Source organism: Lactuca virosa, chromosome 3, assembly GCF_052849685.1.
Source record: "Lactuca virosa cultivar CGN04683 chromosome 3, Lactuca_virosa_CGN04683_v6, whole genome shotgun sequence".
Taxonomy (NCBI): domain Eukaryota; kingdom Viridiplantae; phylum Streptophyta; class Magnoliopsida; order Asterales; family Asteraceae; genus Lactuca; species Lactuca virosa.
Window position 1 is genome coordinate 374,788,312 of NC_136428.1, and position 20,350 is coordinate 374,808,661.

Here is a 20,350-nt window from a genome sequence, read left to right on the forward strand (position 1 = left end):
TGGTTGTGAAATTATTATTCATAGCAGGCTTGATTTTGGCAGATTTTCTTGGTTATTAGAAGTTTGGATATTAGGGCAGCATTGTGGAGTTCTTCAGGTGTGGCTTGGGATTTGCGCAGAATCCAATTTTGGCGTGTCGGGTTGGCGGGGTTGATATCTGGATTGATCCGACCAGAGTTTGACAGCATTTCTGATGGTTTTGGAAGTTTTGTCGACCTATTGTTTATTGGTGGGATCTATTCGGTTTCAATTAAGGTGTGGGATCTTAGTCTTCGACCATTCACGAAGATGTTTCTACTAGTAGTTGAGGTTCTTCATTTCGGTTAGATCTACTGGCACCACACCTAATGGGTAAGGGATGTGAGGAAGAAGGAGTGTAGTAGATCTACGGTTGGTTATGTGTTTTCCCTTGGGGATATATGTAGGTTAAATAAGATAGCATGAGAACACTTGGCTCGAGTTATTGACTTGGTTCTCAATTGGTTTGTAGTCCTAAAATTGGAACAAGAGTGCAACCGCCTATCTCATTCTCTGGTTGTGTTTGACCATGTTTTCGCCTAAATTTTGCATTGGTAGCCACCTGTACTGTGAAAGGAATTATGCGTGATAGAATGGTATGACCTGTATTTTTGTTTGGTGAACATTAAGAGGGATGTTCATTGGGTTCCTGCAAGTCGGTGGATTGATAGTTGGGTATCATTAGGCCCCTGTAGTGCTGGTTGTGAGCCTTCAGGCCATTGATGTGATGAAGGAAAGATTAGCATAGTGTCATGAGCTTATTTAGTGGTTAGCAGGTGTCACGATGTATCGTGAACTAGTGGATGCATGATTTATATAGGTGGGACCCGATAGTCTTTTGGTTGAGACTCTTAGGTCTCAGCTCATTAGTTTTCTTGGAATATTTGGGTGTTAGTGCATTGTGGGAGTCTGGACACTCAGTGACCAGCTGGTTTGGATCATGTGGGCAGTTAAAGGTTGTTGGGAGTAATAGCTGTGCATCATAAGTCTCTTTGCGGAGTGTTTGCATTATGAACTCCGTTTGCTTGCAGGGTGTTTATCAGGAGTTCGGTTACCAATGTTGGGTATCAGTTATGGAATCTCGAGTCATGAAGTTCATTGTGAATGTCTCGAGTGATTTTTCAGGTGGAGGTACACCTGAGCTGATAAGGGATTTGGATGCAACGTGAGAATTCTTGGATTGAACATCCTTATGCTCGTGGGATCAGCAAGTTGGTGATGACTTGTCAAGAAGTCAAGTGCATATTTAAGGTAGTTGGGCACAACCTATGGATGGGGATTGGGTGAAATTCATGATCGGTATATTTTGAGTATTCCTTCTACATGGTTGAGTGGTGTTCCTAGTCAGGGACTAGGGGAGGGTACGACATATGAATGATCAACAATTCTAGGGAAGAATTTATAGGGTTTAAATTGATGGGTTCCTGTTTTCGAGAAGTTTCCTACTTTGAGTGGTTATCGTTGTGATTTGAGGTATTCCAATTAGGAAGAGTAAGGTAGTTGTTTCAATTCTCAGGCAGAGCAGTCATGTTTCTTTCTTTGGATGAGGGCAGAGTGTTAAGGTTCATTCTTTCAGAGGTATAAGTGATTTCTGCTAAGATGGGGTTTGGATGGCAGGTTTGGGAGGCGATCGTTTGTATGGGATGAATATTTAATCTTAAACGAAATTTAGGAAGTTCGGGCAAGATCGACTAGTGTGGTAGAGGAAGTAGTAATGAATGATTTTGAGGACGAAATCTAGTTTAAGTGGGGGAGAGTTGTAACATTCTGTTTTGAGAAGTTTCTTATTTCGGGATTATGGATAATAAATGGATCAATTAAAGGCATTGGACTTCAAGGGACTGAGGTTTAGACATTATTAGATGTTGATAATATTGGTTATGCGATCCAAGCCCTTGGTTTGTGTTTTGGAGTCAAATGGTAAAACGGGAAAATTAATGTTTCAGACTTCTTTATGAATTAAAGATTTTAGTTCGATGTGTTTTAAGTCAAAAGTAACTAGATAGGGTTGTAGATCCTTTCAATACCTTTTCGTGGGTATAAAGAACACCGAAATCGGAGTTGTAATGAAGAAGTTATGGTCATTTGAAGTTTAAATGAAAAGCAAGACTTTATCTAGTACATTGGGCATATACAATGTAGTACGCTGGGCGTACTCACTACAGAAGACGCGGTATCACTCTAGTACGATGGGCGTACTTATAGGTACATTGGGCGTACACTGGTAGGAGAAAAAACCCTAATTTTTAGGGTTTGGACCATATTTAAGCATCATTAACTCTTGGAACCCTCCCTATATTCAGCCTTCATCCCTCCTCAACCTGTAATCTCGAAACGCTAGCCTCGTCTTTCTTATTTTTTTTTGTCTTGGCATCATTAATGATCTTATTTATCCATTAAAATGTGTCATTTTGAAGAACAAGGTGGTAGCAAAGTGTATGGATGAAGGATTCAAGCATAGATCTAGCAAAATTACATTATTTCTAGACCTTTGTGAGTAAAAAGCTTCAAACTTGCTCATTAGGTTCATAGATCTTGTTAATTTTCATAATTATCACTTGTTGGTCACTTTAGTGCATAAAGTTTAGATCTTGAAAGTTTGTGACCTTGTTATGGATAAAGTTGGAAACTTTATCCATCTAAACATCATATTGACTCAGATCTGAAGGTTAGAGACTTGGACTTAATGGATTAACTTGAGAAAGACGCATTTTGGTCCCTTTGAGACTTAAAGACTAGATATTGGTTGTGTAGACCATCCCAATGGATAAAGTTGGAAACTTTATCCATTATGGAGCTATTAGGAACCATAAAAATATGATCTTGGTCCTTCTATCCCCTCCATGCAAAAGTTATGAATCTAGGGCTTTGGTTTGGACAACATTAAGCCATGCAAAGCTATAAAGCCAAGAACTTTATGACTTAAGACGTCCCTTAGAGTTAGATCTATAATTTGGATATTTTGGTCTTTAACCATTAAGAGCTTAATGTTGAAGTTGGACAACATAGTAGTACGTTAGGCGTATTGGGGTGGTACGCGAGGCATACCCACCAGAATGGCTTTGTGGGTTGTTTTTTGGGATTTGGGCCTTTGGGGTTTAGGCCATGATTAGTTGGGTCAAGTTTGTGAAGGGTAAAATTGTCTTTTACCCTTAGTGTGATGGATTATGATTAAGACCTTTGGTTATGGGTTATTGCCCTAATTATTGATTAGGGATGATTTTGGATATGGTCAGTGTGAGGAGCCCGGTAGCAACAACGTGTGTGTAATTTGGTTATCTCTGGCTTGAGGTGAGTCTTCTCGCAATACTTGTGGGTCAAAGGCACCAATGATGGCCCATTGGATTATGTTATAGTATGCTAGCTGTCTTTGTGACTCTTGCATGTATTGTATGTGTACCAGGTAGGGCCCGATCCTAGGCGAGGCCTGATGAACATGTTGGGCGGGGCTCATCACATTTTATTGACAGATCTGTACCGGGCAGGGCCCGATGGCGGGCGGGACCCAATACCGGGGGGAGCCTGTTGGATGCTGGGCGGGGCCCGTTGTATGTATCGTATGTGGTATTTTGGGGAGAACTCACTAAGCTTTGTATTTACGGTTTATGTTTTTTTTTTCAGGTACTTCCAGTTCGAAGGGGAAGGGCCTGGCTTGATCTCAACACATCCACCCATGTTTCCACACTTTTATGATTTTGGGATTGTACTTTGATACCTATTTTTACTTTGACATATTTCTAGATGGTTTATATGAATATTTTATAGTTTTGGGTCGAATTAAAATTGAAATTTATACTTACGATTTTTGGGTTGTTACAGCAGCATGTTGTTGCGTATGAGTGGAGTCGTCATGTGTTCCCTATGGCTATAATAGAAGCATTGGAGCTCCTCGCCAACTCCCATATGGTGAACAACCTTCAGTGTGCTGCGGCCCAGGTTACCCCTACTTGGTGGTTGCAGTTGGGTGCCTATGTCACGTGGGCTCAGACTTGACGGAATTAATCACCGTCAAAGCTGAGCGCAAAGAATTGAGGGAAAAGGTGTTGGGACTTGACGAGGAGAAGCATAAATTTAAAGAACGCTAATGACTTTTTGGTAATGGAGAATGCCTCGGTGGAGGACCAAGTGACAAGCTTGGACGGGGAGGTGGAGCGCCTATCTCAGCAAGTGGAGACCTTGGCGGCAATGAAGGAAGCGTTAGAGGGGAAAATGAAGCAACAGGGTGAGCAGCTGGTGACCAAGGGGTCAAGGAGGAAGATTTTGGAGGAGGACATGGCTTGGCTTCTCCAAAAGGGTGTTGTTCGTGTGGTGGATTGGGTCATCGAGAGCCTTGAGTTCTCGTTGGGGGTTCGGCGGATGAAAACAATGTGTATGGCTGCTGGTGTGGAGGGTGGAAAGCAGGTAGTATGAGAGCAAGTGGCTGCTAGAATTTAATCCAGGGGAGGAAAGTGCAATATTGGAGCAGACACAAGAAATTCATGCCTCCGTGAAGGCCTTTATGGAGACAAATTTCATTTCGTATCTCCATTTGAGTGAGTTAAATTTGGCTGGCCTCCGTCAACTGTGATGTAATACCGACACCGAGGAGAACTCACAAGAAGGCCACCCTTCGAATGTTGGACCCTCCTCTAGTTCACTTGGTAACTGATCTCTACCTCTTTTCTTGGTTTGAGCTTTTAATGGTTGTGTTTTTAGTGACAAAATTTGGACAAAGTTTAACTTGGTTGGTGACCCTGTGTGTCTTTTTTAAGTCCGAGATATGTCCAGCTTGTGTGATGGTATTAATGTAATCTTTCGCCTAAAGCCTACTTGATTTGGCCCCAGACGGTTTATGTAGGACGCTGGTTTGATTTCTTCTCAGTGGTTGATGTTGGCCTTTGAGGCGCATTGTGCGTATTTTCTCCCATTGGGATGATTTCTTTCCAAAGGCTTATGTTGGCCTTAGGTATTGAATAGGGATGGCTCCTACTTGCTTGGCATGGTATTAAGACTCAAACGATACTCTCTTTTGATAGATGAAAGTTTTTTTATATTTAACCAAAGTTTGTTGGTTTTGGCATGGGAGCTTGCGCTCGTGAGCTTGGGGCTCGTCCTTCTTTCGAGTCATTGGCCTGTGTTTTTAGGCTGAGGCTTTGGCTAGCTTCTTCTTATGAACCTTTACCGGTTCACTTTTATTAGGGAATTTCCTTTGAGGTAAAGTTTTCTAGTTTCCCTTTAAGACTTTGCTCTAAGTCTTGGGCCAACAAGAGTTTCACTTTGGCCCTAGTCATCTAAGTTAAGCCGAGATCGTCACCTCGAGGCGTTTAGGACTTAGGTATTTTTTCGTGTCAAGGGAAAGGTTATGAGCCTTTAAATCCTTTGTTCATGTCATGGGAAAAGGTAATGGTCCTTTGAGCTGGGTTGACAAGTTTTAGGGAAAGGTTATGAACCTTTAAAGCCTATGCTTGCATCCTTGCATCGATTTCGCTCAAGTGACATGAATGGTCAATCCTTGTTATCACTTGGTAAATGTGCACAACCTCTTATTGAGATGATATCAAGCTTGAATAATAATAAACATCTAAATTGTTTTCAAAAATAGCCAACCTCCATCGTTCTATTGATAATGTTCTGGAAATATCAACATTGTTTGATAATGACACAAATGACTAAACTCTAACACGAAAAATTGGCCTAACACTAGAGTTAACTGTTGGGGTGTGATTATCACATTGGAGTCATATCACACTGCCCTCGCCCTTGATTTGTCTTATTATGTCCTTCCTCCATACTTTAGGAGTAAAAGCGGCGCAAATTGTATGCGTTCGAAGTCTGGGGATGGGCCTCCCGTCTTGTGCTTCCAAGACATAAGCTCCATTCTGGTGCGTCTCCACTATCTTGTATGGGCCTTCCCAGGTGACACTCAACTTTCCCTGGGGTTGAGTATGATAGGATTCATTTTTCCTCGACACCCATTCTCCTACTTAGAAATTCTTTACCCGTACATGTCGATTTTAATAATTTTCAGTGCGAGTTTTGTAGGCAACTTGGTGGAGCTGGGCGGCTTCGCGTTTCTCGTCAAGCATGTCTAAGTGTTGACGTTGTCCAGCTTCATTGGCGTTTACGTCAAAGTCCATCACCCGTAATGATTCGGCCAAGATTTTGGGTGGGAGCACCACCTCCGTGTCGTATGTTAGGCGAAAGGGTGTTTCCCTGGTACTGGATCTCGAGGTCATGCGATACGACCAGAGTACTATGGGTAGTTCTTCAACCTAAGCTCCTTTAGACTTCATCAGGCGTTTCTTAAGGCCATTAATGATTGTCTTGTTCTATACCTCTGTTTGGCCGTTGGCCTGGGGGTGTGCCATTGAGGTGAATCGACGATGCATTCGCTTTTTTTCGCACCATTCCTTGAAGGGATTTCCTTCAAACTGGGTGCCATCATTGTTAATTAGAATCCTTGGGGTGCCAAAACGCGTGAGAATGTTCTTCCACATGAAATTTATCATCTGTCTTCCCGTAACGGTGGTCAGGGGCTCGTCCTCGATCTACTTAGTGAAATAATCAACAACGACCAACAAGAATTTGGATCCATCTAGGGGGGTTGGAAATGGTCCAACAATATCTATGCCCTATTGCTGAAAAGGCCAGGGACTGCTAATGCTGGTTAGCAGCATGGCGGGTTGGTTTTGGAATGGAGCGAAATCTTGGCACTCCGGGCATTTCTTAGTGAGTTTGGTCGTATCCTTGTAGATGTATGGCCAATATACCCTTAGCGGGAGTATCTTCCCGGTGAGTGCCCGTACACCTTCATGCGCTCCGGCCTCCCTAACGTGGCTCTCTTCTAAAAATGATTGCCCTTCGATGCAGGCGATGCACCTTAGCCATGGTGCTAGGTATCCCCTTTTGTATAATTGTGTGTCCCTTCCAACGAAGTATGGGGCCTTGACCTTGACTGTCCTAGCCTCTGTGGGATCATCTAGGAGGACCCCATGCAGGAGGTAGTCGAAGGGCTTGGTCCAATCAAGATCTGTTGTGATAACGTCAACTTGCTTGTTGTCGATGCTTCTCTTGGGGAGAATCTCCACTAAGACTTTCTTTGTTAGATGATCGAAAGATGTCAATTCCAGTTTGCTAAGATCATCGGCCCTTGCGTTTTCTCCCCGGGGGATCTGTTAGATTGAGAAGCTTTTGAATGAGCGTGCTAACTCTCGCACTACGTCCATGTACCTTTTCAATCTTTGCTCTTTGGCTTCGTATGTGCCATTAATCTGACTGGTGATGAAGAGGGAGTCACTGAGGGCTGCAAGGCGTTTCGCTCCGAATTCTAGGGCTAGTCGGAGGCCTGCTAGAAGTGCTTCGTACTTAGCCTCATTGTTGGAGACCTGAAAGTTGAATCAGAAGACATACGTAATTTCATCACCACTGGGGTTTTTAAGAATTAGTCCTGCCACAGACCCTTCTTTGCTCGCAGCTCTATCAGTGTGCTATTCCCAAGCGTCTCGGCTTGCCTCAAGTTCTGAGGGGTCTATTGGCATGACTATTGGCACATTTTTTAGTGTTTTGGGGATCTTGACTAAGAAGTCTGCCAACGCTTGGGCTTTGATGCTGGTGCGTGGGCGATAATCTATGTCATGTTCGCCCAGCTCGATCGCCCATTTTGCTAGGCGTCTCCATTTTTTTGGTCTCAACAGGATTTGTTTTATTAGGTAACTGGTCAGGACCTCAATCTTGTGGGCTTGGAAGTAGCACCTGAGGCACCTGGTCGTGTAAATTAACGCAAGCACTAGTTTCTCTAAGATCGGGTAGTTAAGATCAGGACCTTGTAATGCTCTACTCACGAAATGTATTGGCAGTTGTTTCTTATCCCTCTCGAAGGCTATCATCGATGATATGGCCTCGCCGGATGCTTCTAAGTACATTTGCAAAGTTTCTCCTGGTAGGGGGCTCACCATGGCTGGGAGCTAGTGTAAAGCTTCTTTTAGGTGTTGTAGGGCCTTGTCGGCCTCTGCTGTCTATTTGAATTGATTCTTATCAATGCAACCTTTCAAGGTTTAGAAGAGTAGGAGAGCTTTCTCGGCCGACTTGGCGATGAATCTACCAAATGTCGTCAACCTTCCATTGTTTTCTTGTACTCCTTTGAGGTTGTGAGGGGTTTTAGATTCAAGGAACTCTTGTACCTTGGTTTGGTTCAGCGAAATTATTTCTTTGGTTAATTGATAACCTAGGAATTGGCCTTCCTCCACCCCAAAAGTACATTTACTCGGGTTGAGCTTCATTCGTGCCTTCGTCAAAGTTCGAAAGGTTTCTTCAATGTCGCGAAGCAATGCTAATTCGTTATTGATTTTGATAACCATGTCATCGACATATACTTCAACGTTCCTACCAATTTGGTATGCAAACCCTTTGTCCATCTGGCGTTGGTATGTCGCCCCGATGTTCTTGAGGCCGGATGGCATCTTCTACTAACAAAAAGTATCGCGATTGGTATGAAAGGACGTTTTCTCTTCATCTTATCTTCTCATATGAACTTGGTGATAACCCTTGTAGGCATTTAGGAAAAACTTGAATTTAAATCCTTCCAAGGACTCAACTTTTTGATCTATCTCCAGGAGAGGATAAGGATCCTTTGGGAAGGCGTTATTCAGATCGAAGTAATCGATACACATCTACCACGATCCATCATGTTTTTTTACCATTACCAGATTTGCTATCCATGTAGGAAAAATTTCTTCCCGGAGAATGCTTGCATCCACCAGCTTTTCCACTTCTGCATTGATTGCCTTGTTTCTATCACCCAATTGCCCCTCTTTTTTTGCCCAATGGGGGTGCTCCCCAGGATAATATTCAAGTTGCGCTCGATTATCTCGCGGCCAACCCCTATCATGTCTATAGGTTGCCATAGAAAGACCTTGGAGTACTGCTTCAGGAGGGCTACTAACCTTACTTTGGCTTCTTCCGATAGGATGGCGCCTACTCATACTGTTTTCTTTGGATAATCCGGGTGGATGATGTGTTTTTCTATGTGGAAATCTTCATTCGATTTTTTTGAGATACGCACCAGCTCTGGTGCAGCAATGACTTGATGGAAGTGGTGCATGCGCAGGTTAATAGCAACGATTATGGCTGACCCGACGCGTGTATTGAACTTGATGATACCATGGATTGTTGACAATATGGCTTGTAGCTGAAAAAGCGTTGGCCACCTAAGAAGAATGTTGTGCTCTGCTAGGAAACGTATCACTGAGAATCCAATCATTCGTGTGATCTTATCTTTCCCATCGTGACTAACTAATGTGAGTGGAAGATGTATGGTGCCCAGTGGCTATAGGCTATGCCCGATGAAGCCTACGAGCGAACCAACTGTCGAAGGTTTTTGACCTTCCTTCCAGGAGGTAGGCAGCTGCCTGAAGCAATGTTCATAGAGTATATGAGTGCTACTACTTTTGTTTATGTAAACACGATGAACTTGCATTTGGCGTATGTAGCTAGTTATCAGGAGTGGATCCCTAGGGTCCTAGTTGGGTGGCCTTGGGTCTTTTATCGACAATCTGATGTGGAGTTTATTTCTGGATAATACCTCAATGTTGTCCTCCGCTTCGTGAGGTTAGCTTCTCTTGTAGGGCCTGGTGATGGTGAATATGTCGCTCTTTTTCTCTTCGCGCTTGCATATGTCTTTTTTAACCCAGACGTTCTTCTGGTCCGCATCGAACTTGGATCGCAAGTCCTTTGCAATATTAGAGATGTTGCCCTTTGTTGCTTTTCTTCAATTTCTTTCTTCAATACTGTGCATTCGCCAGTATCGTGAGTTTTACTTTTGTGAAACTTACAGTACTCGCTCTTTAATTTTTCCACCTTTGGAGGCGTTTTCTCGATGGCATGTGTGTCGGTTCTATGGATCCGATGTTCATCCTTACTGAATGAGTGATATCTTCAGGATGAATTTCGCGAAGGGTAGTTGTGCTTGTCATGGCCCCCATCCTGGCGCTCTAGGTGAACGATATTGTGGCGGGACGTTCTTTCTTCTTGTTTTATGTATGCATTGGCGACGTCCTTTAGGTTAGATTATTTTCTATCTTCACCTTCGAATTATATTATATATTTTTCAATTCGGTACTTGATTATTTTCTATCTTCACCTTCGAATTGTATTATATACCATCCGTTCCATCTTCTTCGATAGAGGGCTGATGAGTAAACCTTGGGCGAAGGTTGATATGTGCATATCTACATATATATTTTACATCATATCTTAATATTATCACCTATATTAATGGTTATTATAGAAAGAAAGGTACTTATTATGTTTAATATCTGTTATGAAGCGTAAAAGACATTATCGGAAGCAATATGGAAGCTGGACGCAGGAATGAAGAGCTTAGGCAAGAAGATGACACAAAAAGAATGTTGCTGGACAGCTTGACCCCTTGTCAGTATTTTGACCATATCTCATGACTCGTAACTCCGATTGACTAGATTCAAAATAATCTGAAATTAGACACAATTTCGGATGACTTTCATGTTTTGAGAAAAATCGGATTTTCAACCACCACGACGTGGTGAATGGAATCTTTCGCAATTCTTGACGCTGACTTGGAGAATACGGGATAAACTTGAGGACCACATCGTGGTGTCGAGATCTTTGGTAACTATATATATCTCGTACATTAGGTCGATTCCAGGGGAGAGAGGGCTGAAGGCTGCGACTATTAACGAAAAAAATACCCTTCCAAGACCCCCTGGAGGGCAGAATTCAACTAGAGATCAAAGGATAAAGAGATTGGAGCAAGGATTCGTATCTACACATTCGGTTTGCTTAGTTTAATCATGATTAGTGTAGTTTCCCTTATGTTTATGTGTTTTCCAGCTGTGATTATGGGCTAAAAACCCTTGCTTTCGTTTAGTTAGATGAAACCTAAAACTATGAGTTAGTTTCTTACTTTATGGATTATATGAATTTGGTTTATGCATGTGTTTGATTATCATTACCTAGCATGTTAAAGTTTCTAACTTTGTTGCTTAATTTCAAGTGTAGTGTAGCTTAGTGATCATTAAATTAGATGAACTTGATTACCTAGTGACTTTTTGACCATTAAATTGCTAGAGCTAGGATCAACCAAATCTTAGATAAGTAATAAAAGTAACAAATTTAGTTGTGCTGGAGAACATAATTATGACCATAATTGTGTTTCCTTAGATAAATCTTACATAGCCTATCTATAATGAATAACTAATTTTGTGTTTTGCCTGTGTATGACCATACAAGGTAGTATATGAATTGGTGAATATATTAGTAAATTTGGACTTGAATTGCTAATTACAATAACTTGGTAACCAACTTCATTAATCCATAAATAAGAACTAACCATAGGAAAAAGGTGGATTCGAAAAAAAACGAAAGTGTTTTAGTATATTGATTATAATCATTTTTAGTTGAGTGCTTAAGTTTTTCTAAACTTGTAAAATCAGATAAAACCCCCACTTTTAGTTGTTTTTCTTAGTTTAGCTTTTAGTAATTATTTTATTAATTAAATACTGTTCCCTGTGATCGACGCCTGATGTGCACAAAAGTACCCACTAATTTTATATTTATAACCTAACTAACTTAACTAACTAAAATGCACCTAGGCAGTGTACCTAGTCGAATTATCGAATAGTTCGGTAAGTTGGGTGTCGATCACAGGGAACGGTTTTAACTAATTAATCTACTTACTACTAAATTAACCTAATTATTAACAACTTAAAAGGGTTTTATCTGATTTTACAAGACCAGACGAACTTTACTCAAATTCAATCAATTACTGAAAACACTCTCGTTTAGTTCGAATCCACTTCTTCCTTATGGTTAGCTAACTATCATGGATTATCAAAGTTGGTTATCTAATTTATTTTATATTAGTAATTTAGGTCTAAATTTACCAATAATTAACTCATTCATGTAAAACTATGCATGGTCACACAATCAAACACAGAATTAGTTATGATTATGAATTTGCTATGTAAGATTGTGTAAACGCAATTATGGTCATAATTTATGTTCTCTAGCACATCTAAATTTATTTACTTCAATTACTATCTAAGATTTTGGTCGATCCTAGCTCTAGCAATTCAATGTTCACTAAATCACTAGGTTTCAAGTTCATGTAATTCAATAATCACTAAGCTACACAGAACATGAATTCAAGCAACTAAAGAAACAAATATTAACATGCTAGGTAGTACAAATCAAACACAAGCAAATTACCAACTAAGCAAATCCATTATCAATAAGTTAAACCATAAGCTAGAAGCTTCATCTAGCTAAACAAGAGTAGCTAGATTCAGCTGCTCATAGCAACTAATAAACAAACACAATTCATAATAGAAGTCATAATGAATGTACCAAAAAAATAAACTTTTGATGTACTTTTCTCTCCCAAGGTGAGAAGAGCCTCTTCCAGCACTTCTTCTCTCCTCCAAATCATCTCTAGGTCTGCCTTCTATCAGCCAAAAGTCTCCCAAGTCGTAATGGACAAGGATATATATACTTTCTGATTTTGCCGAGTTCACGTCGCGAGCCAATAAGTCTCACGTCGTGAATATGAGATAATCGTGTTCAAACTCTAAACTCACGTCGTGAATCTAAACTTCTCACGACGTGAATTTGTCAGATTTCGTGGGTTTCTTGTCTTTTGATTCTCCAAGTCTCCAAAGTTCCAAGTGTTGTCAATTTTGGTCCCTTTCTTCGAAAATGCTTCTACTTTGGCTACAAAATATAATTTTAGCTTATAAGTACCATTATTCTATGCAAATAACCAAATTATCAGTAAAAATGTAAATGAATATTGCCTAAAAATATGTATAAATATGGCAATATCAAAATACCCCACACTTGTGCTTTGCTTGCCCTCAAGCAAATTTAACTATTTTTAAACTTAAACCTTCATCACCAATATCACATAGAACGATCCAACTCAAACTCAGCCATTATGCCAAGACCTCAACGCGTGCATTTGTGTCTAAAATTTTTCCTAAGTAACCCCCCTCAATTCTAAATACTCACAATCCTCATAAACACTCGCCCACTTCTTTTGAACAATGCTCATTTTATGCATCCCTCCGAATCCATCCGCAGAAAATCTTTTTAACCTCAAGGTATTTTTGTAAAGCTACCCAAGCATACATAAACTAAAGAATTACAACTTTAAGATACCACAATGGAGCTCTTGAATTCTTCTTCCTTTGACATTTGATCTTCAATTTTGTACTTTGGATTCATCACCTTTTTGTGTGATTTTTGTTATCTTCAACTTTTAATTTTTCAGAATTTTTGATCTTTGATCTTCAAACTTTGATACTTCTATAGCTCCAAAAATTCTTCAACTTTTCAGTAATTTCTCTCTTTTTTCTTTTATAAATATCTCATTTTTTCCACTCAAAACCTACATGCTTAAGCAGGGGCGCTTAACTTCAACCTTTATTGGTTAAAGATATTAGTTTTCTTGGATACATTTCAAGTACAGGCTGCTAAACATATTGCATCCCTCAAACTAAGCGAGGTTGTGTTTTTGTCCCATGATTTCACTAGAATAAAGGAGGCCACAAATGCACTATAACGTATATTGGCTCAACTAAACATTTGAGCTCTTATCGGATCATCCCACACAACACTAGCAACTTAAGTTTTTAGATTATCATTATTACTAGAATTTTTATCTATATTATTATTTCAAATCTATATCTAAATTTTTAATTCTACTAAATTCTAGCAATTTACTTTTAGCAATCTAAGCAATTACTTTTTCGACCTCCTACCCCACACTTATTACATACAATGCCCTCATTGTATGCATAAACTAAATAAAAACAATAAAAGGGAGAAAAAGGAACAGACTCCTGTGGGACAGTGGCGTGATCGAACTCCAATTGTGTTGTTGAAATGTGCATATCGAATATGGAATTCTTCTAAATCGGAACTTGGATCTTGAACTCGCGAAATATGTGAATGAGCCAACAAGCAACGAATCGAAACTTCAATCTTCAAGAAAGGTGGATGCAAATCTTCAAAACGTATAAAATAATGTGGGAAAGCATACGCCACATTAATACTAGAAAAAAACGAGCCATAATAGTCGTCATAAGAACTCCAAATATAATGGTGGTGATCCATGTAGTGAATAGGAACGAAAGGAGTTCAACGTGGTGAAAACACAAAACTCACGACGTGAATAATATGCCTCATGACGTGAAATCGCTGAACTACATATTCTGAAATACCCCATAACCCAACTCACGACGTGAGAAATATAGCCTCACGACGTGAAAACTGGGCGACTGAATAATTAAAACTGCCCATTTCCTTAATAGTTTTGGCATTCCACTCCAATATCTTAATTGATAAAGACACTTCCAAATGCAGAATTTCTATGACATTTTGCTACACTCATCCTCTCTCTCGACTCACCCCACACTTATTTTCAATTGTGGGTCTCGACTCGCGACTCTAGACTCTAGACAACCCTTGGCTAGACACATACGCTCTCGACCTTCCTTTCCGAGACTCCATAGCAAATCTGAAATAAAGCCACCAAAAGACAACTAAAAGTAACATAATAGTTTAAAAGTCTTACAAACCATAACAAGTTCAAAACCACAAAAATATAAACCAAATAAAATGAAAATAAAAACTAAATAGGAAATCAATCGTAATCTTCTTCATCCCGTGCGCCACTTGTACCGGCTCCATCTCCCCTCGAATGTTGATAGGAGCTCCACGTTGGGCAGATGGGGTAGTGACCCAAATGTGGTGGTTTCTCAATCTGGAAATGTCGGACCATATTCTCCATTGTACCACCAATCCAATTAGTACTCAAAGACAGCTGATCAAAATAACCGGCCATATCACCCCCAAAATATGGTCCTCCAAAGGATGCATTTTGATGCACCGGCTTCCCTCTCTCTCCTCTACCTCTCACATTCCTCCTCCGAGGCCTCAGCTGTGGTTGCTGCTCAGTCTATCCACCAGGGTGCTCACCACCATCACCCTCCTCATCAGTATGCACAATTCCCCAATGAGATCCAAAATTCTGAACAACCCGCATTGTCTCCAAGTATCCCATGGTAAACTCGCTCTCCTCCTTGCAAGTCAAAGAACGGGTAATGTCGGGAACAATTAAGCCATAAGAACGGGCCAGTCGAGTGATGAAATGGCCCCCACAGATAGGGCTCCCGGGGCGGGAACTTGTAGCAGAATCCGCTAAGTAGCGGGCCAGAAAATAAGGAATGTTGCAACACACTCTCGGCTGCAAAATACACCACAAAAAGAATAAATTTTGCTTCGCGACCTTATCCCCATGGCGTTTATGATTGATGGAGAAAGTGATAAATCGGTGTATCAAGCGATAAATAGGGGATCCTATGCTGCTTTCGGGTGACACTCCGGAATTGAATATTCCGGATGCAATGTTGTTCCACAATTCGATCCCCGAGTCCCCATTTTCCTAGTCTCAAGCTGCCTCCCTCAAAAACATAGTAAATTCTGGAGTCATATCTTCCTGGGCCGTGTATAACCCCATCCTCCAGGAAAATTCAATCAAACTGCACTCACGATATTCACCCCCGAGTCTAAAAACTAAGGCTTGCGGGAATGTAGCGTCTTGGACATTCTCATGGAATGCCACCGTTGCAAAGAATTCCACACACAATTCTTTATACACCCTTTCTTGGATACCGAATAGATTAAGCCAGCCCTTGCAAGTGAACGAAAACCTATTTCCCAAAAATATTTTTGTGAGAAATGGAGACAGCCTATCAAAGATTCCGACCTCCCTCAACCTTGCCCAATTAATTGTAGGGGCAACAGCGAATTCCCTGTTGTACAACCACCCGAGCCTGTTGTTGCAGCGTGTTAAAACATCCCGTGGCATGGTAGTTGGGAAAACGTAGAATGGGTGCAAACTCGACACCCTTGTCGTAATTTCTCTCCTGGGAGCCATTGCTGCAAAAATAAACAGAAAACAAGACCAACAAAAACATCCCAAAAGATTAATATTAAACAGAAAATGAAACTGTAATTGGCCAGGATACACGTCGTGAATCCCTAAGAATTTACGTCATGAATTCGTAAGCAGAGTGTAGAATCGGTCAAGGCGGAAATCAAATCGGGCCAACAATGTCAATGGGGTTTACTCCTAGGGCGATTTCAAACTCATTACAAACACATGCAGCAAGAAATTCACATATTTAGGGTATCGATTTTTATAATCAAGTGGAATGTAAACCCTAACCCCTAAATCTAGTAAATAAATTAACAATAAACAATGTAAAGATGATCAAATTACCTAGAATGGTGAATCACGTAAGCACAAGAAGAAAATGGGAGGAATGTCGGCCACAATTGCGAAGATGGGGACCAGAGGGAACACGTTCACTTCGTGGGAGATAAAGAAATGAACTAGGTCAAATGGGTTCTATCTTTAAGTCATGGTCCCGTGCTGTTCAAAATTCACGTTGTAAATTGCTACCTGTTCATGTCGTGAGGCCGATCTGGGCTATACAAATGGGTCATTCAATTTAAAGATTAAGTGGGCTGGACTACTATCAGGATAATGAAATGGGTAATATATCGGCCTAAGAAGGAATCCGTAAGTCATACTAGACTCACGTCGTGAACCATAATGATTCACGCCGTGAGTTCGTCTGTTTCTTAAAAATTAAAATTGTAATTAATTATTACCACTTAATTAAACTGACCCCACTCTAAATGTTTCATTATGCACAAAGTGAATTAAATGATACGATCGATTACTCAAAAAAAACTAAAAGACGCAAAAACTAAAAGAAAGAAAATTCAAACCGAACTCGGGTTGCCTCCCGAGAAGCGCTTCTTTTTGATGGAGTCGTGAGCCGGACTCCGTGCCTCCTACGTTGAATCTTTAGATGAGTCCATCACCAGCTGGATTTTCTGCTCCTTCCATCGCCGCTTGTATGCTTGAACTCGTCTATTGTACGCCTTTTCCGAATTTTCCTTTTTAGCCTTTGTCTTGTCTATGTCAAGCTTCCTTTTGGTCCCTTTTGTTTCCAATTTTTCTTCATTCTTCTTTAGCTCAATAGGAACCTTCTCTTCTTTTACCACTGGAACCGTTTCCTTGGAAGTAGCCTCGTCTTCATCACTCGACAAATCATCGTTTTCCTCACTTATTAATGTTGTTGGTTTTGTGTAGGTAATTACTTCAACGAAAAACGGGACGGATGCTCTCGGTTTTGTGCATTTGACTTGATTAATTGTCTTGATTTCTTCCTCCATGAGCTTTTCTAGTTCTTCAAGTTCATTATCTTCATCAATATTGAACACTCCACCTTTAACTTCATATCCTTGGAATCCATCTTGTATTCCAAAATCTTCCTTGTCATCACCAACCCTCTCAGTAAGCTTAGATTCATGAACATCAACTAAAGCGCCAGCAGTATTTAGCAAAGGGCGACCAAGAATGATTGGGACATTTACATCCTCCTTCATATCCATGATCACAAAGTCAACTGGGAAAACAAACTTTCCAATTTTAACAAGGATGTCTTCTACAATTCCCTTCGGTTGTGTCACTGAACGGTTGGCCATGTGGATTGTCATCTTTGTAGCCTTCATTTTCTGAATGTTCAGCTTTTGATATAATGAAAATGGCATCAAATTTATGCTAGCCCCGGAATCGGCTAAAGCATAAGTCTTCAAATTGTTACCAAACTCACATGGAAGAGTGAGGCGGCCAGGATCTCCCATTTTCTTAGGCAACTCTCCCAATACAGCTCTTGAGCTTTGTTCACTAAGAATGACCTTAGAATTTTTCTTTAGTTGCTGACGAGTGTTTACAAGATCTTGTAGAAACTTCGCGTATTCTGGAATTTTTGAAAGCGAATCGATAAACAGGGTATTAATAGGAATACCCTTTATTTGTTGAATAAACTCCAGATGTTCCCTTTCTAGTGGACTAAGATTAGCTCGGGAAGGGAATGGCAAAGGCGGTTGATAAGCAGGAATGGATTTTGACTTTTTCTGTTTAGACCGGGCCCACGACATGAGCATGGAGGACTCACAACGTGAGTCTGGTGTTTCAGCAATGTCTTCATTTTCGAGCTTCGGCTTCTTCGGCTTTGGATCAGGCTGCTTTGGTTCCACTTCTAGTGCCTCCAAAAACTCAGAGATTGCCTCTTCTTCAGTATCAATAGCTATAACATGAGGTTGAGCTTTCTTTTCGGGAAGTTGTGAAGATAATTTGTTATTCACCAAAGTAGTGAGTTGACCAACAGGGGCGGACCTAGGGGTGGTCCACGGTGGCACCGGCAACCCCTAACTTTTCCGGCCGGAGTGGAAAATTTTTCAAAAATTTTCGAAAATTTTATTTTTTCTACTACCGTGCAACCCCCTAACTCTCCCGTGCAACCCCTACTGTAAAATCCTGCGTCCGCCCCTGTTGACCAACTTGGACTTCTAAACTATGAATCCATGCTTGATGATTTCTTAATGAAGCTTGCTGGTCAATCATCATTTTGTGATGTTCTTTCATCATATTCATGTGTTCCTTTAGCACTGCATCGGTCTCATCATGCCTTTTCTCGGATGCTTCCATAAATTGGGTCAAAATATTTTCCAAGTTTACTTTGTTTTCGGCTGGTGGTTGCTCTTTTTGATAGAAGCCTTGGCATGTCTGCTTAAATTTCTCTTCCTTTTGCTTATTGTATTCATCATATGGCAGCCACTCTTTCTTTCGTTTCCTCCAGTCTTCATCGTATTTATCTCCACTTGAATAGCAAACTTGAGCCCTTTTGTTCCCATACTCATCCAAGTTGCAATCTTTAGTCAAGTGTGGACCATTACATCGTTCACAACCAACTTTAATTGCATGAATTGATTGGTCCATTTGTGTCAATCTCCTGTCCATAGTATTGAGCATCGCCATCATAGCAGCCATTTCTTCAGAATGTGTACCCCTACTACCTTTTGCTACATCTTGTCTTGGGTTGTGGTACTCACGAGAGTGTCTTGCGAATTCTTCAACTAACTCCTTGACCTCCCTTGGATTCTTCTTTGTCAATGGCCCTTGAGAGTCAAGAAGTTGTCTTGTCATAACATTGACCCCATCGTAGAAAATAGACATCTCTTGTTGAACATTTAGATCATGTTGAGGACAATTCCTTAACAACCCCTTGTAGCGCTCCCAAGCTTCGTATAATGACTCCCCCGGTTGTTGCTTAAAGTTGGCTATTGCCTTCTTAAGTTTAGCTATCTTGGAAGGTGGGCAAAACTGATCTAGAAATCGCTCACGCATTTGAGCCCAAGTAGTGATTGTACCCGGTGGTAGTGCTTTTAACCAGTCCTTAGTAGCTCCCTTAAAAGTAACGGGAAGCATCCTTAACAAGACAATATCTCTATTCACGTTCGGGACATTGAAATAATCTGCAATATCATTGACCTCATCTAAATGCTTAAAAGCATCCTCATGATCTTTTCCATAGAATGGAATATCCTTCAGTGCAGTAAGGATGTGGCCCTTCAACTCGAATGTAGCAGTGGCAGGAATCGCGGGTTGTACCAAACCTGGACCAACATCATCTCTGATACGTTTCTTGTAAGCTCCCATGGACATCTCGTCAATATTTTCCATTTCGTTGCTTGGCTCGTCTTCTGGTTCGCTCGTATATAGTCCAAACTCAGCTTCGGATTCGTATTCTGATTCGTTTGGGTTAGGAGTTGGTTCTAGGTTTTCAACTTTGCTCTTGTCCTTTGAAGATGAACTTGATTCTCCCGTTTTCCTCCCCGACTTCTTTGAGAACACTGACTTGAGTTCTTGTAAGGGTGTCTTCTTTGGTGTTTGATCTTCTTTCACGTTCTTATCTTTCTTTTTGTGAAGGGCAGACTCTGGATCTTCAAGAGGTGGCACCAAAGGTGTCTTGGACCCTCTGGTCATGTAATTCTGCAAGATAAACAAAATAAACAAAAACGTAAAACTGAACTAAGAAAGACAAACTAAAAACTAAGAAAACGAGGATCACAGGATTCACGTCGTGAGCCTGTAACGCTCACGTCGTGAGTTTTGTAATGCAGAAAAAAAATTGAAACTGAAAAAAAAAAATAACTCTTTGCAGGTTTTACCCCACAAAAAAGAATGATTAATTTAATGCAAATAAATTAGCAATTACTAAGCCGTTCCCCGGCAACGGCGCCAAAAACTTGATGTGCACAAAAGTACCCACTAATTTTATATTTATAACCTAACTAACTTAACTAACTAAAATGTACCTAGGCAGTGTACCTAGTCGAATTATAGAATAGTTGGGTAAGTCGGGTGTCGATCACAGGGAACGGTGTTAACTAATTATTC

The 20,350-nt window shown here is 40.7% G+C and overlaps 1 non-coding gene across 1 annotated transcript; it reads left to right on the forward strand.

The window, feature by feature from the left end:
* Window positions 1-19,142: 19,142 nt before the first annotated feature.
* On the forward strand, window positions 19,143-19,249 carry LOC145168277 (small nucleolar RNA R71). Its single transcript, XR_013741844.1, has one exon. It is a non-coding gene; the product is annotated as a small nucleolar RNA R71 (small nucleolar RNA).
* Window positions 19,250-20,350: the final 1,101 nt, after the last annotated feature.